The 21,074-nt window shown below is 43.5% G+C and overlaps 1 protein-coding gene and 1 non-coding gene across 4 annotated transcripts in view; both read right to left on the minus strand.

The window, feature by feature from the left end:
* LOC126354686 (collagen alpha-1(XVIII) chain-like) overlaps nucleotides 1-21,074 on the minus strand; it is a 2,024,079-nt gene that overhangs the window by 797,275 nt on the left and 1,205,730 nt on the right. The gene's annotated exons all lie outside the window — the stretch shown is intronic.
* Trnas-cga (transfer RNA serine (anticodon CGA)) lies at nucleotides 10,297-10,371 on the minus strand. Its single transcript has one exon. It is a non-coding gene; the product is annotated as a tRNA-Ser (tRNA).

A 21,074-nucleotide genomic window follows, 5' to 3' on the forward strand; every position in this document is an offset into this window, starting at 1 on the left:
TAGGTTTAATAATGAATAGGAAAATAGGAATGCGGGTAAGCTACTACAAACAGCATAGTGAACGCATTATTGTGGCCAAGATAGATACGAAGCCCACACCTACTACAGTAGTACAAGTTTATATGCCAACTAGCTCTGCAGATGATGAAGAAATTGAAGAAATGTACGATGAAATAAAAGAAATTATTCAGATAGTGAAGGGAGACGAAAATTTAATAGTAATGGGTGACTGGAATTCGAGTGTAGGAAAAGGGAGAGAAGGAAACATAGTAGGTGAATATGGATTGGGGCTAAGAAATGAAAGAGGAAACCGCCTAGTAGAATTTTGTACAGAGCACAAATTAGTCATAGGTAACACTTGGTTTAAGAATCATGAAAGAAGGTTGTATACGTGGAAGAACCCTGGAGATACTAAAAGGTACCAGATAGATTATATAATGGTAAGACAGAGATTTAGGAACCAGGTTTTAAGTTGTAAGACATTTCCAGGGGCAGATGTGGACTCTGACCACAATCTATTGGTTATGACCTGTAGATTAAAACTGAAGAAACTGCAAAAATGTGGGAAATTAAGGAGATGGGACCTGGATAAACTGAAAGAACCAGAGGTTGTACAGAGTTTCAGAGAGAGCATAAGGGAACAATTGACAGGAATAGGGGAAAGAAATACAGTAGAAGAAGAATGGGTAGCTCTGAGGGATGTAGTAGTGAAGGCAGCAGAGGATAAAGTAGGTACAAAGACGAGGGCTGCTAGAAATCCTTGGGTAACAGAAGAAATATTGAATTTAATTGATGAAAGGAGAAAATATAAAAATGCAGTAAATGAAGCAGGCAAAAAGGAATACAAACGTCTCAAAAATGAGATCGACAGGAAGTGCAAAATGGCTAAACAGGGATGGCTAGAGGACAAATGTAAGGATGTAGAAGCTTATCTCACTAGGGGTAAGATAGATACTGCCTACAGGAAAATTAAAGAGACCTTTGGAGAGAAGAGAACCACGTGTATGAATATCAAGAGCTCAGATGGCAGCCCAGTTCTAAGCAAAGAAGGGAAGGCAGAAAGGTGGAAGGAGTATATAGAAGGTTTATACAAGGGCGATGTACTTGAGGACAATATTATGGAAATGGAACAGAATGTAGATGAAGACGAAATGGGAGATACGATACTGCGTGAAGAGTTTGACAGAGCACTGAAAGACCTGAGTCGAAACAAGGCCCCGGTAGTAGACAACATTCCATTAGAACTACTGACGGCCTTGGGAGAGCCAGTCACGACAAAACTCTACCAGCTGGTGAGCAAGATGTATGAGACAGGCGAAATACCCTCAGACTTAGAGAAGAATATAATAATTCCAATCCCAAAGAAAGCAGGTGCTGACAGATGTGAAAATTACCGAAATATCAGTTTAATAAGCCACGGCTGCAAAAAACTAACGCGAATTCTTTACAGACGAATGGAAAAACTGGTAGATGCAGACCTCGGGGAGGATCAGTTTGGATTCCGTCGAAATGTTGGAACACGTGAGGCAATACTGACCTTACGACTTATCTTAGAAGAAAGATTAAGAAAAGGCAAACCTAAGTTTCTAGCATTTGTAGACTTAGAGAAAGCTTTTGACAATGTTGACTGGAATACTCTTTTTCAAATTCTAAAGGTGGCAGGGGTAAAATACAGGGAGCGAAAGGCTATTTATAATTTGTACAGAAACCAGATGGCAGTAATAAGAGTCGAGGGGCATGAAAAGGAAGCAGTGGTTGGGAAAGGAGTCAGACAGGGTTGTAGCCTCTCCCCGATGTTATTCAATCTGTATATTGAGCAAGCAGTAAAGGAAACAAAAGAAAAATTTGGAGTAGGTATTAAAATTCATGGAGAGGAAGTAAAAACCTTGAGGTTCGCCGATGACATTGTAATTCTGTCAGAGACGGCAAAGGACTTGGAAGAGCAGTTGAGCGGAATGGACAGTGTCTTGAAAGGAGCATATAAGATGAACATTAACAAAAGCAAAACGAGGATAATGGAATGTAGTCAAATTAAATCGGGTGATGCTGAGGGAATTAGATTAGGAAATGAGACACTTAAAGTAGTAAAGGAGTTTTGCTATTTAGGAAGTAAAATAACTGTTGATGGTCGAAGTAGAGAGGATATAAAATGTAGACTGGCAATGGCAAGGAAAGCGTTTCTGAAGAAGAGAAATTTGTTAACATCGAATATAGATTTATGTATCAGGAAGTCGTTTCTAAAAGTATTTGTGTGGAGTGTAGCCATGTATGGAAGTGAAACATGGACGATAACTAGTCTGGACAAGAAGAGAATAGAAGCTTTCGAAATGTGGTGCTACAGAAGAATACTGAAGATAAGGTGGATAGATCACGTAACTAATGAGGAGGTATTGAATAGGATTGGGGAGAAGAGAAGTTTGTGGCTCAACTTGACTAGAAGAAGGGATCGGTTGGTAGGACATGTTTTGAGGCATCAAGGGATCACAAATTTAGCATTGGAGGGCAGCGTGGAGGGTAAAAATCGTAGAGGGAGACCGAGAGATGAGTACACTAAGCAGATTCAGAAGGATGTAGGTTGCAGTAGGTACTGGGAGATGAAGCAGCTTGCACAGGATAGAGTAGCATGGAGAGCTGCATCAAACCAGTCTCAGGACTGAAGACAACAACAACAACAACAACAAGACAAGACTGTAGCCTTTCGCCCCTACTCTTCAATTTGTACATCGAGGAAGCAATGATGGAAATAAAAGAAAGGTTCAGGAGTGGAATTAAAATACAAGGTGAAAGGATATCAATGATACGATTCGCTGATGACATTGATATCCTGAGTGAAAGTGAAGAAGAATTAAATGATCTGCTGAACGGAATGAACAGTGTAATGAGTACACAGTATGGTTTGAGAGTAAATCGGAGAAAGACGAAGGTAATGAGAAGTAGTAGAAATGAGAACAGCGAGAAACTTAACATCAGGATTGATGGTCACGAAGTCAATGAAGTTTAGGAATTCTGCTACCTAGGCAGTAAAATAACCAATGACGGACGGAGCAAGGAAGACATCAGAAGCAGACTCGCTATGGCAAAAAAGGCATTTCTGGCCAAGAGAAGTCTACTAACATCAAATACCGGCCTTAATTTGAGGAAGAAATTTCTGAGGATGTACGTCTGGAGTACAGCATTGTATGGTAGTGAAACATGGACTGTGGGAAAATCGGAACAGAAGAGAATCGAAGCATTTCAGATGTGGTCTATAGACGAATGTTGAAAATTAGGTGGACTGATAAGGTAAGGAATGAGGAAGTTCTACGCAGAATCAGAGAGGAAAGGAATATGTGGAAAACATTGATAAGGAGAAGGGACAGGATGATAGGACGTCTGCTAAGACATGAGGGAATGACTTCCATGGTACTAGAGGGAGCTGTAGAGGGCAGAAACTGTAGAGGAAGACAGAGATTGGAATACGTCAAGCAAATGACTGAGGACGTAGGTTGCAAGTGCTACTCTGAGATGAAGAGGTTAGCACAGGGGAGGAATTCGTGGCGGGCCGCATCAAACCAGTCAGTAGACTGATGACCCAAAATAAAAATTATGACAGCCCACCAGCAGCTAATAGAGTATAGTAAAACAGAGTAAGTATATTCATGTCGCAGTTCGATGTAGCAGTCAGATGGCGATCCAGTAACAGTAAATAAAAAAAAAAAGATACAGTTTTGGGTTATTGCAGATAACGAATGACGGCCACAATGATGACACATTCTGTGTTTCGACGAAATAATCGGAAAATAACTTTTAATAAGCAGCATTTAAATTTGTATGCGAAGATTGAGAAAGAGAATTAATTTAAAGGGAAGATTTCATTTGTTATTATTAAGCAAAAGGTAGAAATCAAAAGTGAGCGTTTCATAGGTTATTATAAAAGGGAAGGTTGCGTAACAATAGAGATATAGAGGAGACGGAAAGGTTTCAATACAAAGTAGGACTGCAGATAATTTTAAAAACATAGAGAATCTGACATATCGATATTTAAAAAAATATCGTTAACTGTTCCTGAAATAAAGAAGGAAATATCGATATATTGACGGAAAAGATATCTACTTTCCAGCATATGAAATATCGGCCGCACATTGTAAACAAACTGCTGGTTTTAGAGCTGTGTATTTAAGTATTGATTTATTATTATATTGTTCTTTTCATCAACAAGATCAACAAGCTAGCAGGCTGCTTATCCCCTTAGAGCAAGAATTGAAAGGAAAACGATGCACGTTAACGCTGGGCGATAACCACAATGCTAACAATGGTAACGAATAAAGTGACACAATAAAATGTAACCGATGGGTCGGTCGTTCCGTTTCGCCACATATCGGATTTGTCTGTAACACTTCAAGTGAAATTTCCTGTTTTTCCATTTCTGCAAACGCCAACGGCCTAGCATTTCTAGTGTAAATATTGAGTGGTGAAGTTAAACACTGAAGTTTCTGTCGGTAGCGCCGTGCGCCGCTTACGTCAGAATTTCCCATCCCACGTCACCAAACACCGCAGAGACCAGGCTTGTCATTTAGATTTTTTATCATCATTTTCAGCAACTGTTCGAAGAATGCGGATATGAAGTAGTAGCACACTAGTTGTGTTAAAGATTGTGTTTTAACACAACTCATGTGGTACTTCTTCACATCGGAAATCTTGTTATTCTACTCACACCGCCACCCTCCGCCCCATAATGCAGATAATTTTAAAGAGATAGGGAATCCGACATATCGATATTAAAAAACTATCACTAACTGCTCCTGTAATATAGAAGGAAGTATCGATATATTGACGGAAGAGATATCGACGTTTTGGCCTTTGAAAATATCGGCCGCCACCTGTACATGCTTCACACATTCAAAGAGTAGGACTGGATATGATGGAAGCTCATGACTACTTCATACAGGGAAAGCAAAATTATGTTCTAGTACAGTTCCAAAAGAACACTTTCAAATATGAACCGAAAGCTACAAAAAAGTATAATATGAAATAAAAATATCGTCAACCGATAATGCCATTTCCATATCGATATACTGGAAAAGAAAATGTTGTTGTTGTGGTCTTCAGTCCTGAGACTGGTTTGATGCAACTCTCCATGCTACTCTATCCTGAGCAAGCTTCTTCATCTCCCAGTACCCACTGCAACCCACATCCTTCTGAATCTGCTTAGTGTATTCATCTCTTGGTCTCCCTCTACGATTTTTACCCTCCACGCTGCCCTCCAATCCTAAATTTGTGATCCCCTGATGCCTCAGAACATGTCCTACCAACCGGTCCCTTCTCCTAGTCAAGTTGTGCCACAAACACCTCTTCTCCCCAATTCTATTCAATATCTCCTCATTAGTTACGTGATCTACCCATGTAATCTTCAGCATTCTTCTGTAGCACCACATTTCGAAAGCTTCTATTCTCTTCTTGTCCAAACTATTTATCGTCCATGTTTCACTTCCATACATGCCTACATTCCACACAAATACTTTTAGAAATGACTTCCTGACACTTAAATCTATACTCGATGTTAACAAATTTCTCTTCTTCAGAAACTTTTTCCTTGCCATTGCCAGTCTACATTTTATATCCTCTCTACTTCGACCATCATCAGTTATTTTGCTCCCCAAATAGCAAAACTCCTTTACTACTTCAAGTGTCTCATTTCCTAATCTAATTCCTTCAGCATCACCTTATGTAATTAGACTACATTCCATTATCCTCGTTTTGATTTTGTTGATGTTCCCTCCTTTCAACACACTGTCCATTCCGTTCAACTGCTCTTCCCAGTCCTTTGCTGTCTCTGACAGAATTACAATGTCATCGGCGAACTTCAAGGTTTTTATTTCTTCTCCATGGATTTTAACACCTACTCCAAAATTTTCTTTTGTTTCCTTCACTGCTTGCTTTATATGCAGATTGAATAACATCGAGGAGAGGCTACAAGCCTGTCTCACTCCCTTCCCAACAACTGCTTCCTTTTCATGTCCCTCGACTCTTATAACTGCCATCTGGTTTCTGTACAAATTGTAAATAGCCTTTCGTTCCCTGTAATTTACACCTGCCACCTTTAGAATTTGAAAGAGAGTATTCCAGTCAATATTGTCAAACGCTTTCTCTAAGTCTACAAATGCTAGAAACATAGGTTTGTCTTTCCTTAATCTTTCTTCTAAGATAAGTCGTAAGGTCAGTATTGCCTCACGTGTTCCAACATTTCTACGGAAAGCAAACTGATCTTCGCCGAGGTCGACTTCTACCAGTTTTTCCATTCTTCTGTAAAGAATTCGTGTTAGTATTTTGCAGCTGTGACTTATTAAACTGAAGAAAAAAAAGAAAATATCACCGATATTTATCGATACGCTTTGGAAAATATGTCTCTATATCGATTTTTGATCAACAGCCCTAAATACAAAAAAAAAAAAAAAAACGCATGGTGCCGAAAGGGTGGCCTAATGACGCTCTGTAGCGTCGCTGGATGAGATTCATTGACGCAATTCAAATCCTCGATTTGTTCCTCGAGACATTCTCTACATCCGCTCTGAAATCATCCTTGGCTTGTGATAGCCGTAATTGTGTGAGGATGGTGTCTGTTTTTTCGGACATGTCCACCATGTTGGATCGTGGCAGCCATGAAGAATAAAATGTCAATGAATTTCAGACATAAGCTGTGCGTGGGACGTTGATAAAATCAATGGGCCGCGCGGGATTAGCCGAGCGGTCTCGGCCGCTGCAGCCATGGACTGTACGGCCGCTCCCGGCGGAGGTTCGAGTCCACCATCGGGCGTGTGTGTGTGTGTGTGTGTGTGTGTGTGTGTGTGTGTGTGTGTGTGTGTGTGTGTGTGTGTGTTTGTCCCTAGGGTAATTTAGGTTAAATAGTGTGTAAGCTTAGCGAATGACCACCTTCGCAGTTGTCCCATAAGATTTCGCACACTTTTTTTTTAATCAATGGGGAGAGTTGAAAATGTGTGCCCGGCCGGAATTCGAGCCTGGGATCTGCTGCTTGCTAGGCAGGCGCTCAAACCCCGAAGCCACACGACTTTGCGCGGCTGCGCGGACTTACCCCAACGACGACCCCCAGCAGACTCATTCTCAGCTTGCTCCACGCACTACGAATGTAGTGCTCCCCGCTCATTAATGTCAATTTTCGTGGCAAGACATGTTGCCCCATGAGTTAGAGCGCATGTACGCATAGAAATGATCCTTGGATAGTGATCGCCGTAATTACATGTGTATGGTGTCAGTTCTTTCGGACAGTTTATTGAGAGCAAAACTGTACTTCGGAGACATGGCAGGAAGTATCATTTGAGACATCAGAAAGAAAGGAGCGTTATTTGGCTGTAAGGGCACGGCGGTACAGCCTTACAACTGAACTGCGATTGGCATCTGGCCACGCAGCACCCACTGGAAGTGATGTGCCGAGGCAAACGGTGAACAGAAGGCTTCTGCAGAGCGGGCTTTACTGTCGGAGACCTGCCGTATGTGTACCTCTGACGCGCCTTCACAGATGGGAGTCGTCAACATGCCACCAGGAGAGTAGAACAGTCAGCCAACGTCCTTTTGACAGATAACTTCCGACTTGGTCTGCAGAGCGATTGTCGATGGATTCGGATCTGGAGGGAACGTGGAACTCTATTTCGGGACCCAAACGCTGTGGAAGGAGACCGATAACGAGGAGGATCCCTAATAGTGTCGGACGTTCCATGCGGGTTTTCGCGGATGATGCTGTAGTATACAGAGAAGTTGCAGCATTAGAAAATTGCAGCGAAATGGAGGAAGATCTGCAGCGGATAGGCACTTGGTGCTGGGAGTGGCAACTGACCCTTAACATAGATAAATGTAATATATTGTGAACACATAGAAAGAACGATCCTTTATTGTAAGATAGAGGAACAAACACTGGTAGCAGTTACTTCTGTAAAATATCTCGGAGTAGGCGTGCGGAACGATTTGAAGTTGAATAATCGTATAAAATTAATTGTTGATAAGGCGGGTACCAGGTTGAGATTCATTGGGAGAGACCTTACAAAACACTCGTTCGACCTATACTTGAGTATTGTTCATCAGTGTGGGATCCGTACCAGATCGGGTTGACGGAGGAGATAGAGAAGATCCAAAGAAGAGCGGCGCGTTTCGTCACAGGGTTATCTGGCAAGAGTGATAGCGTCACGGAGACGGTTAGCAAACTCAAGTTGCAGGCTCTGCAAGAGAGGCGCTCTGCATCGCGGTGAAGCTTGATGTCCAGGTTTCGAGAGGATGCGTTTTTGGATGAGGTATCGAATATATTGCTTCGCCCTACTTATACTTCCCGAGGAGATGACGAATGTAAAATTAGAGAGATTCGAGCGCGCACGGAGACTTTCCGGCAGTCGTTCTTCCCTCGAACCATACGCGGCTGGAACATAAAAGGGAGGTAATAACAGTGGCACGTAAAGTGCCCTCCGCCACACACCATTGGGTGGCTTGCTAAGTATAGATGTAGATGGTGTGGCCAGGGATTATGTTAACCACACGACCACCTCTTCACGAAATTGCACTCGTGAATCGCTAAGGTTTAGCAGCTGTCAGGTATCCTGACGAGATCTTGGGCCCTCATGTACGGTTGTTGCGAGGTGCTTTGAGTCAAGGCTTGGTATTGATGGACGATAATTTTCGACCTCATAAGGCACAGGTGGTCGATGTTTTCTTGGAAGATATTACACGTATGGCGTGCCCTGCTCGATCTCGCGGTTTGAATGCCATAGAGCATGTCAGGAACGCACTACGGAGACGGGTTCCATCACGTCAGCATCCACCGACCAAAATCCAAGACTTTTGAGCAGCTCTGCAGGAGAAACGGGCGTTATTGCGTCAACATGAGATAGATTACGTCATTCACAGCACGTCCCGTAGTTGCCAGGTCTGTACTGCTGCCAGAGGTAATCACACCGCATACTGAGCACAATAAAAAATTGTAATAACGTGTATGCAAATCGGTTAAACTTGAAAAAACAAAGAGCACTTATCAACCGTTATGCATGTTGCAGTTGTGTACGGACTGTATACTTTACATTGTTTCTGCTTTACTATCGCCTGTGTACGCTGTTTTGTACCAAAATATATGCAACTTTGCAAAATTTCCGTTTGTTGCTTAATTTTGGACACCAGTGGACGCATTTTTGGTACTGAAGAATTACGTGCAGTTGCCATTCCAACTCTGCAGTCTCGTCCTCCCGCTATTACACTTCCGCATAACTTGTATGACGGTGATGAATGCTGACGAACCAGCAGCGCGACTGCAGCGTAAGAGAATTACCGTAGCTGTGCGGTGTAGAAGGGCGCTGCCCGCAGGGGACGCTAACTTAACAGCCTCGCCAGCAGACACCTGCTTCTCCCGGAGTGACGTAGCAACCAGCAGGTCCTCCCTGCCTCTATGAGAATCCCATTAGCACCCCCACTCCCTCCTCCTGTTTCCGGTAAGCCTGCGCGCGCTCGCCATCCGCAACTGGATTAGCGCACTCGCTCGCTCGCGATACCCACGCTGCAGCAGCGCCTACGCAGCTCACGCGGGACTGAATGCAGAATTTTGTTCGTATCGTCTAAAAGAACAGCGCACATAAGTTAAGTGATGCAAGAATAATAACAAAAGAAAGTAATCGGATACAGCGGATAAATCTGTGCGAACAGCTGGGGTTTTAATTGCGTCCCACGTGTGAATGTATCACTCTGCTGTTCACCCCGAGAACAACTGCACCAATAGCACCAGTCGTAATCGCGGAACAAGAACCAGACTTGACGAAAATATACTGAGAAAAAAAAAATAATAAAATCTGTGTGCACTCCAGTTCCGCGAGTAGATTTTTCGTGAAGACGTCTGTGGAGTTAGTCACTTCTTACGCGTTTTCAGTCTAGTAGATCCACTGTCCTCGCAGTGTGTGGGAGTTGCGCCTCAAGTGTATAAAAAATGGCTCTGAGCACTATGGGACTTAACATCTGAGGTCATCAGTTCACTAGAACTTAGAACTTCTTAAACATAACTAACCTAAGGACATCACAGACATCTATGCCCGAGGCAGGATTCGAACCTGCGATCGTAGCGCCTCAAGTGTAGGTAGTATATACAGCACAGTACAGTACTGGATGGTGTTACGGTGATAGAAAAGAGAGAGTGTGGAACTCTGTTTCAGTTCTGAGAGCAGGGCAGGGGGACGGCGTCACCCTTCCTTAATCTCTCTCACCCTCCCATAACACATGCAAAGCTCACCGTCACCTCTAGTGTCCTGTGCCACTGATGCGTGATGTTTAAAACTGTGTGTCGGACCGAGACTCGAACTCGGGACCTCTGCCTTTCGAGGGCAATTGCTCTACCAACTGAGCTACCCAAGCACGACTCAAGCCCCGTCCCCACAGCTTTAATTGCCCCAGTACCTCGTCTCCTACCTTCCAAACGTCCCGAGTTCGAGTCTCGGTCCGGCACACAGTTTTAGTCTCCAGGAAGTTTCGTATCAGCGCACACTCCGCTGTAGAGTGAAAATTTCATTATTGTATAACATGTTCAAACAATAACAAATTGTTTAATTACAGCAAAATATATAACATTTTTGAATCTAATAATTCGTTTACATCAGTGATTAGTATGTACCAGGTGGTTATAATTGAACTTTCCCTATTTAAAAGTTTGTAACACGGAAACTAATTACCGTACGGGTACTAAACTTGGTACCATAATAAGGACATGGCGAAGAGAAATAATGCAAAATGAATTCAGCTGAAACACTTTTAATGTGCTGCTATGGTACATCATACCATTACATACCACTACTGCCCATAAACGCAGGATGCATTCTGCACAGCAGAACGAAGCTTGTCCGTAGGCAGGCTGGTAGACACTGCCCTCCAGGTCGCCCACAACCAGAAGTCACAGGGAGGGAGAGCAGGTAGTCGTCCCGGCCAAGCGTTTGGAAACGGTCGGCTGGTAATTCCATCGTTTCCAAATGTGTTTCGGAGAAGGAGGTGAACTTCACGGGCGATGTGCGGTGGGGCCCCATCTTGCATCAAAACTGTCGAGGTCAATGCATCTCTCTTCTGCAGGGCGGGTCTCTCATGCTGGCGAAGCATACAGCAGTAGCGCTGGCCTGTCACACGGCAGGACTCAGGTCTTTGGTCCTTGAGCACCAACATGTTTAACAAAGAATGGGTCAATGATGAACGCAGCCGTGAAGCCACACCATAAGGTGACACGTTCACCATACAGAGGAACTTCACACACAGTAACTGGAGGTGAAGATTCCCGATACTCGGAAATTCTGTGTGTCCACTTCACCCGTCAGAGAAAAATGAGCTTCGTCTGTCCACAGGATGGTCGAGGGCCAGCCCTCGTCAACTAAGATCCTTGCGAGAAAATGCAGAGCGAAGTCAGTATGTCGTTGTGGGCCTTTTACTGCAAGCTGCTGTACGATATGAATCTTGTACGGATACAGGTGGAGAGTGGTTGGAAGCGCCTTCCGCGCAGTGGACCGCGGGATGTTCAACTGTCATGGCAAAGAGCGGGCTGCCCGGCCATCGGGAACTACCCGCAGCCTTGCCTGCCTTATCGACATCGACTCCATCAACCACCTCTAGTGCAGCAGGTGGTCGGCCTATTCCCGCAGCGGCGCCCAGTTCTCCAGCTGATTCGAACGTCTTCATCATGCCCGAACAGCAGGTGGAGACAGAGCATTCTTCCGTAATCCTCTCAGCCGGCGATATTCTCGAAATGCAGCTGCAGCAGTACTGTTGTTTTGATAATAGAGCTTCACCAGTAATGTCCTGCTCCTTTTGTCCGGGCTAATGTTGACACGTCAACACGTGCACTGCGACTGATTAGGTGTATGAGACTATGAATTACGATGACTGATCACGGGACCTGGTGGCCGTAGTTGGGTCTGGATGATGGCGCTGTGACGCATGGAAAGCATGCACCCCATACTCTGGACATTAATGGTACCAAGTTTGGTACACGTACGGTAATTAGTTTTCGTGTTATTACGTGTTACACATGGAAAGTTTAATTGTAGCCTCCGGGTAGAATAGCGTATCGACCAAGAAATTGCAGTCCGGACAAATATAGCATTTGAAAAGCGTTCGTCCCAAAATTTTATAGGAACATGCCATATGCAATTAACTTAAGAACTTCAAAAGCAACAATTTCCAGATCTTCGTAGTTTACGCGATATAAAACCGAAGCATGCATTATCAGTATTTCCCGACTCATTGCGATCGTGAACACTATTCTACAGGCGATGATTCGGTGAGCGGAACGTTGTTCCATTCAGTTGTTTCCACCAATGTCCAGCTTGTGAGCGTTTCTGCCTTTTCTGTATTTCTTGCTGGCGCTCTTTCTGCCTTTCTGCCTTCTCTTACTCTGCTGTGGTTTGGGAGTTCTTTCTGCGGACGCACGATTGGTCTCTGACACGGTGTCGACAACAGGTAAAGTCCGCCTACGAATGTGCGCGTGCACCTGGCTGGAAAGTTACGTGCCAGGCCGTAAGCACATCCAAGTGAGCACATTCTCACGCAAGCAGCCGTAGAATCTACTGTGTTAAAGGTGACTCTTAGTTTCTGCAATGTTATGGCATACTATAGACAATAATTTCTCACGCTGCTTTATTCTCCGTAAGTAAGCTGTAAAATTTGAAAACAGATAGACGTGAAGATGTGACCTCTTTTACTAAAGATTTTTTTTTTAATTCCTAGCAGATTAAAACGGTACGCCGGTCCGGCACACAGTTAGTATCTGCCAGCACGTTCCACGTCACTCTACAGTACACAGTGCACAGTACACAGTGAGAACTCATTCTGGAAAACAGTATGCGCGAGATCTATGGGGGATAACATACGATCTTCGAATTTCCTGGCTTTACCGTCTGGATGACATATGGAGGAATATTAACTCGGTTTACAGATAGCAAAAAAAACACGAGCTACCATCATTAAAAGGTAGATATCGTCATAGTTTCGACTTCAGTCTAAAATGTGTGTAGCGTCTGCAAAGAATGTAATGAATACATCACTACGCACGTGTGTGGGATTAGGTCCACTGAATGAAAGGTTTCTGCTTTAGCCTTGACCTGCTGCGATTTGTACAGCCATTTACTGTAGCTATGTTACATAACAGTAGGCAAGGTTTCACCGACGAATCGAAGCTAGCGCCCAAGCAGACTGTGCCATTAGACTGATTCCTTTTGCAAAAGATTTTAATTGGCCTGCAATTAATACACAGTAAATGGCACCATTTGTTCAAAACGGGTTTCTTTTTATCTGGTAACCTTCATCCTTTGTCAAGACACGACAGCTTAAACTGCAGCTAAACATAATACGAAAAGTTATTCTTAAGTGAACTTAATGGGAGGAAACGATTTTAAGTCAATCAAATAAATGAAAAATCTATTCTTACCATAAATTGAAAACTCTCTTTCAGAAGTCTACTTTCATTTGCATTTTACGCCCAAGAAAACGTTTTTTCCTCTCACGTACCACTTCTATGTTTCAGTCTTGTGCGAATTGGTTCAAATTATGTAAGAAGGTAGCAAATATATGTAATTAATGGTCGTTCAGTTGTTTTGTGAAATCTTTCTCCGTCGCATGCCGGCCGCTGTGGCCGAGCTGTTCTAGGCGCTTCAGTCTGGAACAGCGCGACCACTACGGTCGCAGGTTCGAATCCTGCCTAGGGTATGGATGTGTGTGATGTCCTTAAGTTAGTTAGGTTAAGTAGTTCTAAATTCTAGGGAACTGATGACCTCAGATGTTAAGTCCCATAGTGCTCAGAGCCATTTGAATCATTTTTTTCTCTGTCGCCACGATTTAAGAAACGTGGTCCGAAATATAATAAAGATACCGCCTAAAAACTTCCTGGCTGATAGGCCGTGGTCGAAGTATAAAACTCTCTCCTGACGTTTCGTCTCCGACTGCGGGAGACATCCTCGGAGGTAAAGCGGCGAACTGCAATACCGGCCGTGAAAGCTTACATTGTATGATCAAACTTCTACCGCACCAGTCATTGACCGAGTCAACAAAAATCTACATCGGTTGGCAAGCTGTGACGGTCTAATGTCAAAATTATTGCACAATAAAACTTGGGAACTAGAATTAAAAATGCTCCTACCAGAGTACAAAAAAGGCGAGTATATTCAGGACTTACATGGCAGCTTCAAGAACATTTAAATCGACACATCTTCACATATTAGCACTGTTTGAAGAGTTAACCCTACTTCTACAACGCAGTGAGCTCTCTTACCTGGAAGGTGTTGGGATACCATTCATCTTGCAATTCATAGGCTGAAGTCCCTGACCGTCTGCCCAAAATCCAAAAGATTCGCCAACCATAGTAAACAATATATAATGTCATACGGCTGAGCAACATACTCGTCATAGGAGGGTTGTGACTCTTTCCGAATTTATAAGCCCGTGGTTGCAAACGATGACCCGTTACCTGAAATGTCTTCCATTTTATTAAACTGTGAAAAAAACTTCTACACCTAACAAAGTATCTATAACAAGTTTATACTGCTCTCATTTGCAAATATAATGTAGCATACAATAAATTACATGAAGGTTTCAAATTAGTGAATTACTCTTTATGAACGTGCTGTTAAGATATCTGTCGGTTTTACGAGAGCTGCGTATCTCTTCCATTAGCTTCACATCTCGGTCGGCCACCATATTTGAGCGAACATCATCAGGTCCGGACCGTTCATTTTTAAAGTGTGCGGAAAAGATTTTAAAGCCTTAGAGCTCATCAGTTTGGATACAGCAGCATCCAGCTCATTGTATGTGTCCTCTAGATAGTACTAATTTGAAAACCATGCCTTTGCCCATGCAGAAGCGATGAAGTCGCAAATAGCTTTGAACTGACCTCTCCACTTCGGAAGGAGGATATAAGCAATATGTGTAGAGATTGCCCGTGAATTCCATCTAGCATTATGTAGGAAGGGTAGTCTCGGACATTCGATTAGAGGTCTTTCTTTTCTCTTCCAGGTAGATGTTATACCATTCACAGAGTTGAAAAAGAAACGTAAAGTAATTTCTCCATCCTAGGATTTCATGCATTGAGAGTCTTTTCACGGCCAGAATAGTTTCTTTGTGATTTTTCCTATCCTGCTGAAACATCTTCAGTCGATTGGTAGTTGATGCAGGGAGATCGTGATTTTTTCGTGAACAACGAATCCATCAAGTGACTTACACTCATAAATTAAGGATGATGGCAGAATGTGATGCCACATAAAATGGCAATACACAAAACTGGCGCTAATAGCAAAGGAACACACTCGACACAAATATGTAAGTCAATTGGTGATAAGTTGAGAAAACCATCCCGAAACACATTTGCTACAAAACGCCACTGTTTCCTGCGCACGTACCCCAACATCAATGTGGAGTATTATCACCATGTACACTTACACACGCCGCACAACGGGTTAGCATACTGTGGATCAGGTGGTCAAGCAACTGCTGGGTATAGCTTCCTATTCTTGTACCACTGCCTGTTGGAGCTTCTGAAGTGTCCTAGGGGTTTGAAGACGTGCAGCGATACGTCGACCTAGAGCATCCCAGACGTGCTCGATGGGGTTTAGGTCTGGAGAACAGTCAGGCCACTCCATTCGCCTGATATCTTCGTTTCAAGGTACTCCTCCACGATGGCAGCTCGGTGGGGCAGTGCGTTATCATCCATCAGGAGAAAGGATGCACCCCTGAAAAGGCGGACATACTGGTGCAACATGACGTCCCGATACACCTGACCTGTTACAATTCCCCTGTCAAAGACATGCAGGGATGAACGTGCACCAATCATAATCCCACCACATAACATCAAACCACGACCTCCATACAGGCTCCTTTCAAGGACATTAAGGGGTTGTTATCCGGTTCCTGGTTCACGCCAGATGGAAACCGGGCGAGAATCACTGTTCGGACTATACCTGGACTCGTTCGTGGTCATAACTTGCGACCACTGTTCCAATGACCGTATACTGTGTTGACACCAGGCTTTTCGGGCTCTCCTGTGACCAGGGGTCAGCTGAATGCACCTTACAGTTCTCCGGGTGAATAAACCATGTCTGTTCAGTGGTTTGTAGACTGTGTTATCTGGAGACAAGTATTCCATTGGCTGCAGTAGGGTCCCAAGCAAGGCTACTAGCAGTACTGCGTGGCCGTCTGCGGGCAGTGATCGTGAGACATTGGTCTTCTTGTGGTGTTGTACACTGTGGACGTCCCGTATTGTAGCGCCTGAACACGTTTCCTGTCTGCTGGAATCGTTGCCATAATCTTGAGATCACACTCTGTGGCACACAGAGGGTCCGTACTACGACATGCTATGTTTGATCAGTCTCCCTAGTATTCTACCCCTCATAACGTTATCAATATGTGTTCTTTGAGCCATTTTCAACACACAGTCACCATTAGCAGGTCTGACAACGTCTGCATGCTTACTCGGTGCACCGATCTCTGACATGCAGCTACACACCTCTGCGGATGTGGGCCAGCGCCACCGTGCGACGACCGCAGGTCAAATGCACCGCGTGGTCATACCCCGAGGTGATTTAAGCCCGCAAGCCACCCAACAGAGTGTTGTTTCGCCATGTATCAGCATTATTCTCAATTTATGAGCATGAGTGTAGATCCAGGTCGAGGACATGATGTCGGCACCCTGTCTAACTGAGCCTCCTCTGGACGTTTGTGTGCCAAATGTCTCTGGATTCTAGCACCTCCACTACCTTTCTGCCCCGTACTGACTGCTGTGGTATCCGAAATAATCAATTTGACACTTCTCCATGCATTCTATTCATCCAAGAGGACCTGCAATCTAGTAAAGATATTCTCACTTGGTCCGCTATCACGAGCCAGGATTTCGAAGTGCAGAGTTCTTGCAGAATTCCTCAAACAGACAATCTTATGTTCACTATTGCCATTTCTCGTCCCATCAAAATCCAAGCAGAATTTCTCTTTATCAATGATTTCTTTGAGCCAGTTCTTGACCACTTCTGAATACTTCACCACTCGACGGTAAAACCACGATTGTTATGGTATACGTAAATCTACTCCATCTTCTGCCAATTTTTGAAGAACCTTCGATACTTTTCTTGTTGACATGGACACTTTTGACACAAAGTTGGCTGCAGATTTTGTAGCTTGATACTTTCTTTTCATAGCAGGACAGTTTTGAGCAATATCATTGTCAGTGCTGCTGCCGCCACCCTTGCCTCCTTCAGTAGATCTATTACTATTATTACTTAAATCCTGCACTTAGTTTCTTAACTGACCTGATGAGTTTCTTTGATGATATGTGTCATATTACCCAGTTTCTCAGTAGGGTATCCCACTCGGCCTCCTGTTTCAATTTGATTTTCTGTAGAGTTCTTTGTCTTCCCTGTAAACCCAGTTTCCACTCGGTTTTGTAATATCGAAAATATGGGAAGAGGAATTCCACAAGATGATCGAATATATTCCCCCTTCTATACTTTCCGAACTAGAAAGAAAAGGAAAGCTCAACTTTTTCCAGAGCTTCAGTAATTCTTGTGACATCGTCTTTATACGATCAGCACGTTCGTCGTTCAACTCCAAAAATCTACCGACGGGTCTCTGTACAAAGGCATTTTGCACAGAATCTCATTCACTTCCTTTTTCATTTCTGGTACGTTGGGAAGGCGCCTTGTAGTTATTGTCAAGTTTCTCGTCCATATCTTTCCCGCCGACTCCATTACTGATTCGTATCATTTAGTTTTATGACTCGTTAAAATGATAACTGAGGAAGCACTGTTCCAGACAAATGTAATGTGTTATTTTCCTATACCACGTCAGTGAAATAATATTGGGTGTGGGAGGTTTTTACTTGTTGTGGCCAAAATAAAATTAAAAAAATTGAGTTGTAGGCAAAATTTCATCAAATGTAACATCAGGAAAATTCACATTTTGAAATAACTCCAATAACGTAATTAAAAGGGTTTTACGGGAGGATAAAATTTCTGGGTGTGGATTTCTTCCCGGGGGAATCGATTTTTTCCCCGAAGGGACTATTTCTCTCCCAAACCTACCCCTGTTCATGTGCGGTGGGTGGGGTAACAACAAACAGACACAAATTTATGTGCTTCTAGAGAGTGGGATGCGTCTACAGTAGGAAATATCCGAGATTGTGGTTGCAACTATAATAGAAGTATGGCAGAGTGCGGCTGCTTGCATCCTAACCTTTAACGACACGTTGTGTCATATTGCAGGACATAACAAATGCGATACTGGATGACATTATAGCATGTGTCATGTTGTACGACATGACATCAAGTATGATGTTACTTCACTTGACACGAACCATTACAGTACCTGACATAGGCATTGGTACTAATAACTAAAAAGCCACGAATACGTCAAGATGGTTTGATTTAAATGACTCGGAAGGTGCCAGATTAGTCGAAAAGCTAGTTCCCTAATAATGTGGCTGTATATGTGACTTGACTAGCGCAGCGCCCACTGCTGCTCCCGCTGCTTCGCCCACGAACACTGTGTGGTCTGCACGGATTTTAAGCGAGGCCTCTTCCGGAGGTACTTCTAACAAAGAAGCGATTCTGGTAACTGGAGTCCAAGGTTTCCGCTAATCATGTCTTCTGCGTTCTTGTGCTGCTACTTCCACAGAAACTTTCATCGCCTAAAACATATTTCTTTATATATAACCGAGAAGTTAAATATCTATTTTTATAGATCTAGCTTTTTTTTAATATATTGAAAAATTTCCTTAAGTAGTTTGTTCCTCTGTTTCACATCCTCAGGGGCTAAATTTCCAACAACAATGAAACACGTAGTTTTTTTTATTTCTGTCAGAGAAGCCAAACACAAATTTTCACAGAATAAGGTTTAAAAATACTATCATATCGAAATGTTTCACAACACATTTAATTTCCTGTTTCATCGCCTTGAAGATGAAATTTTCAAAAACACTGAACACGTATTTGTTTATTCACAACAGAGAACTCAAACACTACTTTAGGATTTCTTTAATAATGGTTTATTCTCAAAAAAACTTCACCCACTGCTTTATCCCAATAGGGGTTAAATTTCCAAAAGTGCTAGAAGACATATGTCTTTATTTTTGACCGGGAAATCAAATATCAATTTTCGTAGGCCTAGTTTCAAAGCTGACTTAACAGCGACACATTCTCAAAAATTCCTCATCCCCTATTTCACCCACATAAGTGCGAAATTTCGAGAAATTCCTCATTAAAGCACGCCTACTGTACAAGATCAATACGCTCTCCAAATTTGAAGTTTCCATCGTTAGCGGTATGGGCTAGCGTTGATGAGTGAGTGAGGACACTGCCTTTTGTACGTACAGGTAGACGAAAACTGTTTCTTTAGTCCAGAATGTCAAATAAAACCACCTTTCAGTCGTCTAAATTTCCAGTTGTTATTTCAGGGCTAGTAGTTTCGGCGATTATTACGCCTTCTTCAGGCCTTCCTGACCGACGTGTAGGAAGATTCGCACCCTCGACGACACATCGTGTAATAGGAGCATCAGGACTTGGAAAACGTGGTTTGGATATCGTACCCTCCGGAGAACTGCTGTCAAAAATGAGTGCTCACCTCGGTCAAATGCTTGACTAGTCGATGGATGCCAGTGCACCTGGTATGCTGCGAACCTTCGCCAGCGTTATCAAGTCCCTGTATCTGCATAGCGCTGTGTGTATGTTGTGAGGATCCCCTAACGATGCTTGATGCTGCGAAATGACATACTGTATCCTGCTCCTGAAACGCTAAGCCATTGAACTGGTAAAAATTTTAATGCCAATATTCAGTAGCGTCAACGATCGATTAATCACGGATACTAGACCTAACATTCGGTCTACTAAGAGGCCCTATGAGCCCCCCTAAGAAGTTTAAATGAGGTGGTACAACTGGAGACATCATTTCTTGGCATATCTCTGTGCACCAAGGTCCGATAAAATTCCAAAAGTAAGCCGTCTGGTACTGGGCTCTCGTTGGCCACGCCTCTTTCGATGGCGTCGCACACTCGTCTGCCAACACGTCCGCAGTGAAGCCCATTTCAGATCCCTGCGGTTTGGTTGGCGTGGATCGAACTCGAGACGTCCTCGGTGACCGCCAGATCCTGTTGCCTCGCCGAATACAGTCGAGCACGATCATCACCAAAAGCCTTGCCTGTACCTTGTTTGCTGACGTCGATAACGCAGACCAGCAGCTGTCGCTAGTGAGAACTGCCTGTAATCGTTACCAGTGTGTACGAGTGCGCCACATTGGGAGGATGTGTCTAACGACTCGCAGTAGCTAACAAAGCAACTGGCCGCGCCCGGCTGCAAGCAGAAGTCCGTGCCTCAGCCTGCAGACAGCTGAGTGGCCATTCAGCGTTTCGTGCTAGGAAATCATTAAAACCTCACATATAAGTTAACACTCCATGTTGAGGTCATTTCTCTTGTTTCTTTCATTGTTCTTTGTAAAACAAAGAAAATGTTAACAACACTAAACTGAAGAAAAATACTGATTGAATTCTGTACATTTTAAGGAAATTTCGGTGGCACTGTTAAGAGCAACAGCGGTCCGGCGGCGCTCCTAGCCAGCACTCCGAGCGCCGCGGCGATTTCGTTGTGGACGAGGGACACAAAGAAGAGGTGGACAACCCACGTCATTCAGTGACGGAGGGGAACTGCAAAGTGCTCGATACACCATCGCACCATTATGAGCTGGAAGAACGATCACTGGAACATCGTTACAACAACAAGCACAAGGACGGCGTGATTAGGGAAAACCTGGCGTACGGGGAAATAGAGCATTGCGAAAATCTTTTATGGTCCACACCAGCAGTTAGTTGATTTGATCAATTCTTTCAATGCAAGAAGAGATTGATTTTCTGACACATAATGCCGGACAAGATTGGTGCTCTAAAACAAAAGTTAATCCCGTGGGAAAAGTGGTTTCAAGTTCGTGACATGTAACATTTCTCATTTCGCAAGGCAGTCATTTCTCGATCAGATATGACTATCTTCATTACAGTAAATGAAAAATTTCACTACGAGTTCTCAAACTTCTCAAAACTTTGTACGTTGAAGACGGAT

This window comes from Schistocerca gregaria, chromosome 3 (assembly GCF_023897955.1).
Source record: "Schistocerca gregaria isolate iqSchGreg1 chromosome 3, iqSchGreg1.2, whole genome shotgun sequence".
NCBI lineage: Eukaryota > Metazoa > Arthropoda > Insecta > Orthoptera > Acrididae > Schistocerca > Schistocerca gregaria.